Genomic DNA, 16,257 nt, shown 5'->3' with positions numbered 1-16,257 from the left:
GGAAAAGCAGGGCCATGGTTTCTAGATGGGCTGACAGGTTTTGCTGTGTTTTGATGCTGTTTGGCTGGGACTTTGAAAGAGGCAACACAGGTTGCCCAGGCAGTTACAAGGCTGTACATGTGTGTGGCATGTCCTGCATCTTTTCCTCCCTCTGTCATGGCCTCTAGGTCCAGGGGGGTCTGCTTAGGAGAAAAAAATGTTCCCTTGTTACACGGGGCTTTGACACCATGAGTATTTTGGGGACACCTGCTGTTGACACTGAGAGGCAGCAAGAGCACAAGGATTTTTTCTGGTCCAGAATCTTCCTCCTATTATTCACCCACAAACCACAGAGGATGAGTGCCTTCATAGGAAAAGATCACACAGAAAGTATTAAAAAGAGTAGTTGCCTTTCATGTCCCTTCTTCCTTTTTCCTGTTGCTATTTTTTGGGGGGGAGTGTGTGGGGGTGGGGATGGTACAGCAGGAAGACAAAACAGTCTACTTGCAAATGTTTCATTCTTGGTGTGTTTAAACATTGTTGTTTATTTCTATGCATTCTGCATTTTTGTCTTCCAGTTCTGGCATGCACATAGAGTTTACTGTGAAAGATTGAGAATGAATATTTTTAAATTCAAACAGGTTAAGTTTTTAAAGGTTTCTTCTCACAGATGAGACCTCTTTCTCACACCATCTTAGAGGGCTTTGCGAAGGTCCCTCATGCTTTTAGCAAGACAGGTTTGATGTCTCTGAAAGATTTATTAGGAGTCACAACTTAATCAAGGAACCAAGAAAGATTCATTTTTCATGTAACTTGTACAGCATCATCACCTGAGAGGCTCAGCACTAGTAAATCTTGCTGGCATACTGTGGAGGGTGATCCCGAATTTTCAGATTCCCCAAATGCAAACTGAAGGGATACGCTGCTTTATGTCTCCTTCCAAACTGAAAAGAAATATGTTTGAGAAATAAGCCCTTTAGATGGTAATTTAATTTGGGGCAGATGTGCCCAACAGCCATGACATCATCCTAAAGCAGGTCTTTTCTCCTTCTCCACTCTCCCCCTCCCCAGCTTTACGGAAAGATATGGAACATAAAGGGATTTATCAGGTGTCTTATCATAAATGTGCTTTATATCCTGAAGTGCATCTGTGAGCTGGTTCTCATAGGTAAAACCAGCTGTTAGCTTTGCATAAGGACAAATAAACGGAAAAAGAAAAGATTGTGCACAGGAATTTCCAGCAATCATGTACCTTGTGGGAAAGAAGAATAAAACCAATTATACAATTATATATTAAAACCAAGCATGTGATTTCTTTCACTGTTGGAACTGTAGGTGAATTTGCTTTCATTTGCAAGTGAATTCAGCTCTGCATTCAGCAGCAACAGTGCTGTTCACTGGGCACCTGGAAAGCTGGTTTTGGCTGAGAGATGAGGTTCTGTCCTTTTAATCACTGGCACCTCTGCCAAGGCAGCCAATGCAGGTGGACAAAAATCCTGCCTGTCAAAAGGTTTTGACTCTCTGAGCTCCCCTCCTCAAAACCTCCAGCCACCACCCAATTAATTTAACATTGATTAACAATTTCCATTGTGCCTGAGGGACATATAAATGCCAGAAGTTAGGTGCCAGTGCCCTGGGAAATACCCAATTAATCTAAGTACCTCTTTGGAGAATACCACACTGGAGACTAAATCACAGCCTAGGATCAGGTGGATTTTTGAGTCTAAAGTCTCAATTTACTTGTGTTTTAGGTTACCTGGATCTTGCCCCTGTTTCATACCAGAAAGATGAAACATGGAGCTTCGAGCTGTGGCAGGCATAAAGGAATCCTGTAGCATGCTTTTGTAGGTGTTGCATGGAAAGGTTTTGTCTCCATTTTCCATAGGTGTACTGGGAAGCATAGAAATCCCTTGGTCTTTTTTCAGAGTTTTTTCTGTTGTGGTTTTGAGGGGTTTTTAATGTGGAGGTCTTTAAGTTTTCAAAGAGCAGTAACGTCCAGCCTTCTGACAAAAATGCAAAGACCTCTTGGTGTACTGCAGCTTGTAAAGGGGAACATATAAGATACTTCATTGCTTTAGCCAGTGCTTGTGCTTCACCATGCTGAAAGTGCACCCACAATGTGACAGAAAAACCTCTGTGCTTTCACCACACAAACCCTGCATGTTTTCTTGGGTAGGGGGAAAAAGTGCCTGCCGTGAGGAGAAAGGCTGCTGGGACAAGGAGTATTGCTCATCACTGCACTGCACTTTCTAGGACAGCAAGGTGTTCCATGCTGGCGCTAATAGACCAGATAAACCAGGGGAAGATTTTCATGTCCATAAAAGCATAAATATCTGCCGCAATGAAAAAAGAGGAAGGAAAAATACTAAGGTAAAAAAAAAAAAAAAAAAAAAAAAAAAACCACCACCAACCAAAACAACAACAACAACAAAAACCAACTAACTTCAGTACTCGCTCTTTTTGCTCTTTAAATATCTGCAGCCAGCAATGCTCGCAGGGAGTTCCAGGAACACAAAAAGGCTGAGGAAGGGTGAGTGCTAGCAGTCTCAGCCTTTTCACACTTGTTGCTGCTGAATCATACAAAACTCCGCAGAACTCCGCACGGTTTGGGGCTGTGTGAGTCGTTGCCAAGATAGTGACATCTTTGGGCCAGCATAACTTTCCAATTTGGAGAATTGCATTGACCATTCTGAGGGAACCAGGGGGGCAAGATTTATCCAAACATAATAGAAATTTTGTATCTGGGGGAGAACAAGAAAAAAAAAAAAAAGAAAAAAAAAAGAGAGATCAGGATAAAGTTAATTTTTACTGCAACCATTTATGTCTTGGCTTTGTGAAAACTGTTTCAAGTCATTGCCTTTCTTTTGGAAGGGTCAGGAGGCCAAGTCCAATGATAAATACAAAACTCTGAGATCATTATTCCCTTCTTGGACTTTAACTGACGAAAAGCTCCATTCTGTTTGGCTGGGCTGCAGTCCAAAGCCCAGTGACCACCCTGCTGCAGCAAAATGCTGAGTTAGGGTATTCTTGAAAACCTGAAACATCACTTACGCTTTTCCTGATAGGAAACACATAAAAGTCCACTGTGTGTCTATCTTTAATTGTCCATACCCTTGCAGTCCTCTTCCTCTAGGCTTGATAGACGCCCGTTGCAGCTGAAGGGTGTAGCAGCTGGGGCTCTTGGTGCCAGCAGAGGTTTTAGTGCCAGGATTTCACTGCCTTCACTCCTTGAAGGCAGGGGAAGACTGGCTGCTGACCAGGCAGCATGTGGACAAGGCTGCCTTAAGCCCAACTCGGGCTGAGGTTGTGCTGCTGCTTGAGCAGTGACTAGGACACCCATCTCATTGACTTTTAAAGGTATCCACCAAAATCTGGGTTGAGAGTATCTTCTTCTTTACTGGTATTAGCAACTTCCACAGGATCTTTGTTAAAGTAACATTTGCCTTGTTTTAATCTGGGGCAGGAGTTCAGTGCATTTTCTGAATAGTCTTCAACACTGATTTCCAGTTGTCCTGTATGTTCAAGCTGGAATATTTTAATGTTAAACTCCACCTTACTTCTAAGTGAGGATGAACATTTCAGGACAAAAAGAATCCCAAACCTCTTAAATCTATCCTTTTCCACTGCAGTAGGTGAAACTCACTTTCCACAAGAATTCCCAAGCAAATTATGGCAAACTTCCCCAACTTCTCTGCAGCTGCACTGGCAGGGGGCCAGCAGTCTAAAGGCAGTATCAAACTGAATGTAAAGGTGTAATATACATAGCCCAGAGCTACCAGCAGAAAAGGCTCTGTCCTGAATCCTGTGGCTGCAGAAGTCGGCGTGGCACCCAATATACACTCAGCCTCACGCAACCAAAATGCGTACTAAAAACTATTTGTCTCTTCCCTAGAAATAAAGTTCTGTCACTCTTGCAGCATCCTCCTCAAGCTTGAGACTGAAAAACACAACCTTGCCCTGTGCTCTCCCAGGAGGATATTTCTTTTGCCTCTGACAGATCCTCCACTGAAGGAGGGTTCCCCATTCATGTGAGGGCTGCATAGATATGCTAATCCTTTGTTGAATCAAGGAGAATGTTTCTCACCTTGAATTGGCAACAATCCCTTGGTCTTTCCAGGGCTGTGGGTGCTGCTGCCCTCGCTGTTGGCTGCCAGGGATGTTGGGTTTTGGTTTGAAGCACCCATGTGCAGATGAGAGGGAAGGACAGAGGATGCTGCCTTGCTCTCCTCCTTCCCTTCCTAGCTGCTTCCTTGGGTGCTTGGTGCATTACAGACTCATAATCACTGCAGATCCCAGCACTGATCAGCAGAAAAAGAAAATGTATTTAATAATGGGGTTTTTTTTCAGTTTTAAAATAGCAATTGCCTAACTGAGGGGGACTTATGAATGTGTCCCCCATGACTTTCTCATACAGACAGCTAAGGTGAGATGAAATCATAAATCAGTGGGTGCACAAGTGGTTGGAAAACATGCAGGACTTATCATGGTTTGTCATCAAACTGAAAATGCATTTTTAATAAGGTCACCCAGGGTCTGTTTGGGGTCTGTTGCAGTTTGATATTTTCATTGGTAACTCAGATAATGGAATAAAGTATGCTTATAAAATCGGCCCATCACACTAAGCCAGGAGGATTGTGAGCATAGTAGAGCCCAAGATTAAAATTCAAAATAGCTATGAAAAATTGGATAGGTTTTCCAGAATCAACAAATGGAATCAAAGAGAGATACATGCAAAGTGCTAGGAGGTCAAAAGGCCTCATACTGAAACAAGGAGTGACCAACCAGGCAGCAGAAGAGACCTGGAGGTAAACACACCCCAGCTGACCTCGGTGACACCCACAAGGGTACACGTGGGGATGAGAAAGCTAAGGGCTGGGGGGTAACTTCATGACATTGGGAGCTTCTCATGTTTTGCATCCAGCAACTGGACATCACCTTTTAAAAAAGATGTAAATGAAATAAGAAAGCCCTGAGAGACCATCAAGGGTATTACAAGGTTTGTAAAATCTGACCTGTGAGGAGAGATTGAAAGATCTAGGAGTTGTTTAGTCTAGTGAAGAGAAGATAGATAGGTCCAAAGGGAGTGGGATAACAGCCTTAATTTTTTTTTCTGTAAAGAGGATGAAAATCTATCTTTATATCCACTGAGAGTGGATATAAGGAGTAGTAGATTTAACAGGATGCAAGGGAGATTTAGCTTAGATAGCAGGACAAACTACCCAGCTATAATCAAATATAAGCTCAGGAGCAGGCTGCCTTTGTGGACAGAGGTTTCTAAGAACAGATTCGATGGATGGCTGTTGCAGACAACCTATTACAGTTCTTCTCACCTCCACACCAGAAAATAAGCCGCAGGGCCCTACCTTGCTGGTCCTGCTTTATCTTTCCCTGCAGTAATTTGCTGGGGTTCTGCAGGAGCTGAAGGAGCTGTGCCAATAGCTCTCATTCTGCTGCTCGGGAAGCAGAGCAGCTCTGTCAGGAGGAAAACCCAGCCATCTACCTGGGACATGTGCGAGCACCCTGGCTGGTACTTACACAGGCAGTAGCCACAGCTGCATGCTTTTGCTTATAGAGCAAGTCATTGCAGAGCTCCACTTCAAGCAGTCCTTGGGCTTCCTCATTCAGTTGGATCTTCCCTCAGCACATCTCCTAAGGCACCCAAAGGCAGCGATGAAGTGCTTCTCTCAAATCTCATTCCTGAGGTTTTAGCAGATCTGGACCTTGGAGGCAGCTCTCACAGACACCGTTCTAACAAGACTGAGTTATAAACTGAGTCGGCCTCCATGACAGCTCCTAATTAAAGGGAAAAAAGTAAAACATCCAAGCTGCAAATGGCAAAGGCAACCATACTGCTTTGTACATTAAAACAGCTGTACACCAATAACTCATTTTCTTCTGACTTACTTTCTTTTTTTTTTTTTCCAGTGATACAGACTGTGATAAAATATGCTTTAAAAATCAGATGGTTAAACAAGATGTGCAATCTGCTTATTATTATAGTTTCTACCCCAAGTTGTGAATCAGTGCCTCTTCGCTCTGGCAGTCTGAGATTATTTAAGCACATAGGTTTGTGTTCTAGGAAACAGTAAAAATTGTCTACTCAATGATAAATAATTGTTTCTTCTTTAGAAGCACTTGTTATCACCTCCTCATACTGAATATTTTTAGTACTAGCAAAGTATCTTCTTTTCAGCTCCCTTGAGACATCTGTTCTCCATATGGTGGACTTGCCTCTGCTTACCCAGCTGGTTTCTGGGAAGGAGTCTCCTGGTATGACAAATTAGAATTATTTCCAGGTCTTCAAACACTCCACTAGTTCCTGACTCGTGTAATTGAGCCTAACAAGTTCTGCAATATTGTACATGTTTTAATCCCTCTTGCCTACCTAATTTTTGTCATATCACTTCCACTGACAGCAAGCTGCCCTTAAAACATCAACACCAGGTTGCCGGCAGCAAAGAGTCACTTAGGAGCCAGTGCTGGTGCTGAGCCCTGATAGGGTATCTCACCTCACCACGCTGTGCTGCCCCTCTGCTCATTGAATTAAATCCACTGGAAGCAGCACCTTTACCCCATCCTGGCCATGACCACGGGGCTGCCAGCATAGGAGCAGAGCCTCTTTGAGCATCTGTGCCAGATCCTTAGCGTTGTGACTAGTGCAAGAAAAATGGGGCCACCCCATCGCTATGGGGCCACACTCTTTGCTGTCTGTGGTTTCCAAACATTATTCTGTGAAGCGAAGACTCCTACAGTCACACAGAAAGGAGACGGCATTTTTTTTCCCCCCCCTTTGGTTTGACAGCACATGCCAGAGGATGAGAGCGAAAAAGTAATCACCCATGTTTGTGTTATGCATATATCTATAGTTACCCTCTTATTCCACATTGTAGCCCATTATGTATGGGCACTCTCTGACCTTGCGCTGTGAAACACATATGCACTACGCAAATATATTTCCTCATGCCTTATTACAGAAACTACCAGTTTGAATTTCTCTAGAAGCTGTTACAGTATGAAGAGTCACAAAGCTCTGTCAAGTGATTCATTCCACACAGGAACGTGATATTGCAAGTAACAGTGCAGGGAAACCACCCAGGTGATACTTTAGAGGCAAGACTTGCATGGAGGACCAGTGGAAGGCACTGAACATTGCTACTTCCGACTCACAGTGTTTGTGTATTTTAATAACACTCAAAACACCCGTTTTCCTTCTGTGCTTAGAGCTTCAGGGAAGTGCCACACCAGCAGAAAGAAAGAAAGCTGTGTGCATGCAGAGGAGCAGAAGCAATGTGAGGAGCACTCCAGAGCAGCAGGCCCTCCTTGTGCTGAGCCCGCAGCATGCTGCTGGAGGTAAGTTATACTGAATGAGCTGTGACTTCATATTGAAAATCTAATGTTTCACTAATTCACACAGTATTTTTCCCAAGATCCGTAGCTAAAACTCCAAGGATACAATATGTGGTCATGAGAAATGTGTCTAGCCATACTATTTTTTCTGTGGTAAATATTAAATATTTCTTAATTAGAAAGAAGTCAATTGTGGCAGCAGAGTGCCACATACACAAAACCTGGAGAACAGAGAAGTACTCTGGATCCTTATGAAAATAATGGGAGCAAAGTAAAAGCAGAGTAACCCATATGAAAACTAAAACCTGAGGAAAAAAAAGTTTTTCTTAAATTGTTGGTTAGTGAGAAACTAACCTACCTGTCTTTTTATACTTTAAATAATATACATGGAACAAAGATTTTGTTTCCTACAAATTAATATGTGGACCTGGTGTTTCGAGATAGCTCAGAAATCTGTGTTTTATGGAGTTGCAAATAAACTTTGCTTATGAAGCAGCAGATAGGGCACATTCAGTAAGCATGTTAGTGCTTAGCTTCCATGTATGAGACAATTTCTGCAGTTGAACAATATTAAATGTTTCAGTAAATCACTGCATCATTAAGGACCTAAAGGGCAAAGATGTGTCAAACTGAGTATGCTGCTTTGTCTCAACTTTTCCTACATCCAGGGTTACAGCAGGACAGTTCAGTGGCATATTCCCAAACACTAAGCCACTGCCAACATTTTCTTAATGGGATTAAATTGTGCCTTGTTACTGTACAAAGACACATTTTAAGTACACTTGGCCATTTATTTGATGTATGATTCTCTTTGGCTGAATTATTAGCCTGGAACGGTGAATAGTAAAGTCTTTATTTCATTTCTTGCTGTAGTTCTCCTAAAACTTATGCAATTAGTGATAAAGATATTAATAGAATGGAGAAGTAAGATGGATAATTTAGAAGTTTTTTCCATTCTGTTAGTATTGCTATCAATAATTGAATAATTACTGGGAAAGTAAAGCATATTGATGTACGTACAACTAAAAAAACATTGAACTGATAAACAGCTGTCCAGAGGGACTCTTCTGAGATGACACCCTGCCTTGCAGAATTGGAAGGAAGGGGATGCATATGGCAACAATACTACCCACAGCTAAACAAGGCACAGGCTTATGACAGACAGAACTCGGAGGCTGGGATGGAGATGGGCATGAAACTTCTGTCAAACTGGGCCTCTGGTACCTTTCTGCTGCAGGCAATGGAACAGAAGGATCATCCCTTGGGCCATAACATAGGTGGCAGCCACAGTCACAGCAGATTAAACATGGTGAAAATATTTCTGGTTGCTGCAAACTGTAAATTCAGATGTAACTAAAAGGCAGTTTTCTCTCCCTTGAAGCTGGCTGAGAAAACCTGTTCAGTGGCCCAGGTTTACCAGGCCCTTTCCTCTCAGCTCAGCAGCAGTGCAGCCTCCGAGCCAGCACAGCATTGCTCGCTTTCCCCTGCCCTGGACCCCGCAGTGGGGACTTCCACCAGGTTCAGCAAACCACGCGAGAGCTGCCTGTTGCAGAGGTGGGGAGGAAATTAGAACGTCATATTTAGATCTGTGTACGTAGGTGTCATCTCCAGGCAGGTGATGCCTGTGCAGGACCCCAGCCAGCAGCTGGAGACCTCTGCATTCCCATGAGCGGGTGGCTCCCCAGACAGCAGCCATATACCACAGTCTTACAGCAGTCGGTATCCACTCAGACACAAACTCTTACTGTGGAGTTGTTAACATTGTAAAATACATTCTACAGTAATTTCTGAGAGCTCCACACTCACTGTGAACACGTCACAACCAAGGCTCTACTCCTGCAGTTGTCCTTTGCTTGCTAAGACATTGATTTATTAAAGACTTGATCCTGATCTTATTTCACAGCTATATAATTCCACTACTATGATATTATCCCAATAGACTTTAGAATACAATGCACAAATGTGGAAAAATTAGGAGGATTGCCAAACAGTACACGGGAAGAACATCCCTGGATTTGCTCTTGATGCTGAAGAACATAAGCCTGATTCTCCCTTCTTGAAGACTGGTAGAAACCAGGGCATGTATATGCTGCAATTGCAAGGGTAAATATGAGAGGTTAATTAAAATAATGATTTTTATCACAGATCGGTGTCTTTCATTTGTTTATATTCTAAAGACCTTTCCTTTTCTGTGTATAATCACCAAGGGTGAGTGTTGGTGACTAACCGTGCTTTGCAATGAAGCACAGTTGTCCAGCTCCTTCCTACAAAGGAACAAGTCAACACTAGCACGGTCTGCACAGCTAACAAGGACTGCACCACTTCCAGTGCAAAAGCCACCATTGGTAGAATTGAAACAAATTTATGGCAAAAATTAAAACATTTATATTTTAACATCTCCAGACTTTATTAGGTGTTCTTTATACAGTCATCTGGTATGTTTAAAGGGTGAGCAATCATATAAAAGGAAATATGGTCATAACTGATTGAAGTAATAAAACCCTGAAACTAAATAACATCTCATAACTCATTACACAGCATATATTAGATTTCATTACATCAGTATATGACTTAGTAGTAAATTCTCCTGTTGGTCATAAACCTCTAAAGTGTTGTCATCCTGAAAAATGAAATTAAAAAAGGGAAGAAGACAATGCCAGGACGTTCTGGTGGTGCTTGTACTGTTACAGCACAGCCCCACCTTGTGTCAGGGTGAGCTGGCCTTGATAGGTGATGCTGGAGATGGGTGATGTGTTTTTCTCCACTGTTATAATTGTGTCCAGGACAAAGCCACCCCTCCATCTGGGGCACTGGCGTTGCCAGGGGTTCGTTTTTGTGTAGCTGACCTTCCGCTGAGTTTGTCACCCTTGTGTGCTGATGAAGCCATCCGCATGGCTGGCACTGGGTTACTCTTGCAAGGTGGTGGCTGAGCACAGCCTCCCTGAGTGCACCTCTGTCTGTACTGGGGTTCAGGAACCCCACTGAGCAGGTGGTGAAGCAGCAAAGCGCTGGTAACTGAGGCCAGAGCCTGTGTTCCCCCTGCCGTGGCACCGGGCAGCGTTACCTGCCAGTGCTGTTTGCTGCTCACCACCTAAGGCATGTGGGGGTGGCTGCTGCCCACCCAGCTTCCTCACCCTCACCATGCTATCACCTGCCCTTGTCCACAGCCTGACGTACTGCTGCAAGCTGGCAAACGTGGCTCTGCCACACTCCTGGGCTGCAGGGACCTGGATGGACACCCCAGCTACTCACCACTTGGACAGATGGCGTGGCTGGAGCCCAGTGGGGACGTGATCTGAGGCTCTCAGAAGAGACCTTGGAGAGACAGTTCACCAATTTCACATTACCCCATGGAAACCCCATGGAAACACCAGCATGGGGGATTTCCAAAATACCCTCTCTTTCTAAGGTTGAAGCATTTCCCAGCTGATTCCTAAAGGCGATTCAGGATGCTGGTGCTTTTCTAAATCCTTCAAAGGACTGAGCAGAGGGTCACTGATGACCTGAGCAAGCTTCGTGAGCCCAGTTACCTGCTGGTGTTTAAGAGAGGTAGCAGTCACACTGAATGAGGAGAGGAGCCAAGGTTTATTTCTGGCAGAAGCTCACCACATCCATAGCTTCTTTGTACTACAAACAACAAATGCTTTAGAGAAACTGCACAAAAATGAACCTTTGAGCTGGGGACAGGCTCTGGTAAGTGTTTGAGTCACCCACCTACAGTGTCGGGGACCTGCTCCCCATCTTCTTGCAGCTTCCAGAGCCTTGAAATCTTGTGCTGCAGCACGGCACCAACACCTCATCTGGGGCTCCATCCTCCAGCTGCTCAGGCCAGGTCTGAGCAAGGGACCAACCCTGGGGCTGGGAATGTTGCTTTCCCCCAGGGCCAGCAAGGTGGAAGTTTTTATCCAGGTTGCCTCTTTCCATTTGAGTGTCGGGGCTGGCATCTTCTGCCTCAGGATCAGATGGGCTTCTGCTAGTGAGGTGAGCAGCAGGTCCCTCATTCCAGGCTAGGAGATTCTGCTAAAATGATTTCTGAGCAGGTCTGCTAGGATCAGTCCACAGCAAACCCCTTGCTGCAGGGTTCATCTCTATGCAGCATGCCATAGCTCAGGTCTAATATAGGCTCTGAGACATGTCCACAATATCAGTCTGGCAAAGTCAGGCATAAGCAGAGACTGTTGCGGCTCTTGGTGTCAGCTGTGAACAGTGACTCTTCCTCTCTACAGTTCCCCTAAAAGCTTTTATGTTGTTTCATTTGAGAACCAACCTCCCCTCCTCCATCTGACAGTTTATAATTACCCAGAGCAACTGATCGGCAACTACACCATTTGCAACATCTGGGAGATCTTAAGGCAGATCCCAGTCCAAGCTGCACTGATGTAATTGTTTTGCTGGGTGAAGGATGATAACTCTCCCCGCTTATGATTATACTCCTTCAAAATAATCCAATAGTTTTTTTGAGGTTCACTTATGTCAACACATGCTTTATTGTGTCTTATGTGTTTTTAAAGTGTCGGGTGGAAGGAGCTGGAGGAGAAGTCCCCTTTCAAAGCATACCTCCTCTTGTTCTTTTTGAAGCAGCTTGTTGAAGAAGGCTTTAATGACCGTTTTGGACACGTTCAGACACACCATTGCGTTTCATAAATTTACAAAAAGCTAAGGATGGAAATTCATGAAAGAGATCCCCCAGAGCTCCAGAGGTGAAGGGGACTACACCCCTCCTCTCCATAAGAAAGAGCAAGAGCCTGTGGATCAGATAAAAACAGAGCTGTACTTCTAAAAGGAAATATGGTCTGTTGTTGCTTTATAAAATACATAAATAAAGCACGTCTAGTTGCTGTCAGTGCAGCCCTATGTCCTGACTTTGCCCTGCCCTAGGAGCCCTAAGTGCTCCTAGGCAGGGATGTCTGCCTCCATAGAGCTCTGAAATTATGATCTCACCCCTCCTCTGGTACCTTGGCTTTTGCAGTGCACAGAACAGAGCTGAGCCAAGCCTTACCTGGCAGCAGGATGCATCTTGCTTTTTATCAGAGCCACCTCTACACTGCCATGACAGCGTGGGGAGCTCCAGCAGGCCAGCTGAGTGCAGAGTATTGCTGGGGGCCCGCTTGCACAGTGATGGAGTTTTTGTCCACCTTCTTCAGGATGAGGGACTGTGGCCGAGAAACATGGAGAACTTGGAGAATTTTTAGTTAATTGAAGTAAACCAAACAGATCAAGCTGCTTTTATGACTATTTCCTAATAATATCTTTTTAAGCTAATACTCCACTGGGGAATGCAGCTTGCAGACAGAAAACCCTCTGAAGTGCCTTGAAGAGATCTGAGCTTTGGACTCTGAACTATGCTGCTTATAAACAATCATTTCAATCTGCTAGGCTGCAGTGGGAGTATGAGGCTTCATAAAAGGGCTTAGGTGTTGGAATACTGAGTGCAGCAGTGCTTAACTCCATGTCTCACTACACAGCCTCCCCTTGCAATCCAGAAGATTTAGATACAAAGAACCAGATCCATGCAAGCCAGTGGGGAACCACTTTAGGAAGGGTTGAGGAGCGCACAGTCCAGCTGTGCTGAGTTACCTCCTTCTGATCGGGTTTCAGGCTCCAGATCCTTTCCCAGCACAGGAACCAAAGCAGCACACCCTCATAAAACAGCAATTCCAGCACTTGCTTAGGTTTTGGAAAAGAAAGATCCAGTGTTCCTCTTTTGCAGCAGAGATGTGAGCACCTGAAACTCAGACCTACCCCGTAACTGTGGGGGCATCTTCTTGAAGATGTTCCAGTTTTCGTGAGAGAAACAGGATGAGGCTGGGCCACATGAGATGGACCCCTAGGCCATATCCAGCCATCCTGGACCCAGGGCAAGGACAGCTTGGATTTCACTCACAATAAGGGTCAGTGGATGATCTTTAAATATTCTTTAGGGCAAACTCAAGCCTCAATGAGTGCCATGAACTTGGCATTCCCAAAGTTAGGACACACAAGTGTCACCCTCTGCAGTGGCCTGAAAAGCACCCTTGCCTTTGTCAAACCACCTCATACCTCTCTCCACATACTCATACTCAGTAGTCCCATTTCCCAAAACGCATTAAACCACGTTTGCATATAAATGCATCAACTCACCCTCACCTTGCACCTCCAAAGTGGGCAGAGGGGATTTGAGGTCAACTTATTTTCCTTATACTTCCTTCAGATCCTGGCGCATGATTTCCTAATCCTGGGTCTACTTCAACCCCTCACCCACGCTGCATTCCTCACTCAAGCCCTTGGCCTATCTCCCTGATCCTGAGCTAGGGCTCAGGAGAGAGCAGGGCAGAAGCTGGTGGGCAGTAATTGCGCCCAAGCAGGCAATGCCTCTAGGCAGGTGGAGTCAGGCATCGCCCTTATTATGAAGCACATCAAAAACCAGCCTAGAAAAAAGCTCTAATCAACCGTTTTGAGTCCTCATGTCTCCTGGTACAGTTTATCAGATCTTTCATAGCAGAAAAGAGATAGCCAGAAGGACTAATAGTCCTACTTGCATTCCAGAAAATATGTAAATATTATGTAAAAATATGTAAGCATTCACAGAGAAGGGAACTGTGACTCCACACCTTTTTTGAAGAAAAATTAATTGAGCTGAGAGGCTGCCAGCATAAGCTAGCATTAAATCACCAGGGAGCAGAAGGCATTGAGGGCTCCTTCTCCAGACACGTTGTGTTAATACACACCTCGCCAGGAAGGCAGAGGTGCAGATGCTTTCTGGCACCTTGGGACAGCACACTTGCCTGTCACCTCATCCCAGCAACAGCAGCAGAGGTTCTGGGTGAGTCAGGAACTTCTTGACACTGAAGGAAGTTTACAGCTCCACAGGGCCTGCAGGAGAGTTTGAGGAAACAGTTTCGGGATCAGGCCCCATTTAACGGTATTTAGATGCCAACACAAACTGTTTACAATTAAGTTCATGGCCTACAATTTTTCAAGATGTTAGCCCTTTGGGCCATAGAACAGCTAAAAGAGGCTATGAGAAGTCACCCTGGTGTCACCCTGGAGGAGTTGCCTCTGCCTGTTCAGCTGCCCAGGAGCAGCCCTAGCCCTGGCCACAGTTTCAGGCCATGAAAACCAATCGCCAACACTGTGGAGAAATCCTGAAAGTCATCTTTGACCTTTGCTATCTAGAGAGAAAATGCCTCAAGTCAGAATATGTTTACCATACTAATGCTAAAACGCTTCCATTAAAATGACAAGCACGTTTCATCAAAATTCTTATGGGATTTGTATCTGCTGTAGCTCTCCTTCAGATGGAAGTTGGATATAAAACAAGCATATGTTTCTTGTTACAGTGCTGAAAAAAATCCATTGTTTTGGGGTTGACCAACTCAAAATTTAAAGAAATCGGTCTGACATTGCAAGCATGATCTTCAGCAATCAAAACGTATTCTTATATTTCATTATGCATTTAATAAAGAGAACTTCAAGTGAAGCACGTTTGCTCAAAAGTGATGAAGAATAATTTAAGCTAAATTATCATCAAACTGCTGGACTAGCAATGTCAGCTCAGACTCCTAATTTTAATAACACATAATTCCCATGTAGTAAACTAAAATTACAAAAATACCTCAGTAATTCATGGAATCCCTATAAAATTTATATCCAAAAAACTACATTAACCAAGATAGAGGTTTCAAAACCAGGAATGAGATGCAAGATTCGCCATTGCATTGTACATGATGATATGACCTAAAATTGCAGGTTCATATTTTACCCAGTAGGCACTCTTCTCATTCAGAAATTCTTTTCAGTGCATGAGTACCACGTACATGCCACAAATACATCATCTCCTATGCAAGTAGTTTTTCACTTACCACCAGAGGAATAAGGATTGTGAGAACCCCTGTGAAATTTGCTCCTGCTACCACCACCTGTAGTAAACGTTGTGTGTATGGATAAAGACCAACACTTGCACCTCATATTTTCAGAACTGATGAACTGAACCTAGGCATAGATGTGATACACTCTGCACTTCTGCAGATGTAGCTCCAAGCACAGAGACACTAAGCAGTTAGCAAAACTCTTATGGAGCTTCTGTGAACTAAGTGTCTTGCTTAGTATTACAGAAGAACCTTGTGACAGCAGAATACAGAAATCCCAATTCTCCAAAGCAGAATGCTCTTTCCTTCATCATTAGACTTTTCTTTTCACCTCTAGCTATTTGACCCTCTTTGCTGTTACCAAGCTTTTCCTCAAAATGAGTCAACTTTGCAGCTAATGGCTGCACAGGCCAGGATGATTCAGAGGGCAGGATCATAGAGAGAGACGGACAGGTGGGATGGAATCTTTAGTGAAATTGCAGGTCTGAAACCCCATTTTTGCAACTGCTTTCCTTCCTATCCCCGGTATTTTTTAAGCATATCTGCAAACATTCAAAATTGGGAATCATGCTGACCCTCCAACTTGTCACCAGGAGGATACAAATCTTACATACAAAAAAACTCCCATTTCTTCTGGCTAAAATTAATGCTTGTCAACTCAGTGTGCACAGAGGGGAACACCAGAGGGTGAGATATGAAATGCTACTCATTCATTAGCCAGTAGCAGAAGCATACAAATCTCAAATCACATAACCTAAAGAAGAGTTTGGTCTTTAACACAAAGCTCCTATAGCTCCTGGTTCCTAGGCAACAGATGCCACTCTTACACCAGCCTCCCTCCTCCCTATTCCTCACCTACCTCCTCAATTAACATTTTACTCCTAAATGTTTCAAATGCACAGCCATCTCTGCCAAAAAATGGCAAATAACATTTACCTTACTAATAGCCTTCCAAAATACAACTAGACAATAGTAAATTTTTCAAAATACTGCAACAGCAGACTACTGCACCTTATGAAAATTTAAAAATAATCAATCCAAGTTAGAAGTATCTGAAAACTCATCTAAATGAAGCCTCAGTGAA

Source organism: Hirundo rustica, chromosome 1 (assembly GCF_015227805.2).
Source record: "Hirundo rustica isolate bHirRus1 chromosome 1, bHirRus1.pri.v3, whole genome shotgun sequence".
NCBI classification, from domain to species: Eukaryota; Metazoa; Chordata; class Aves; order Passeriformes; family Hirundinidae; genus Hirundo; species Hirundo rustica.
The sequence above is the reverse complement of the archived record's forward strand: the minus strand, read 5'-3'. Positions refer to the sequence as shown.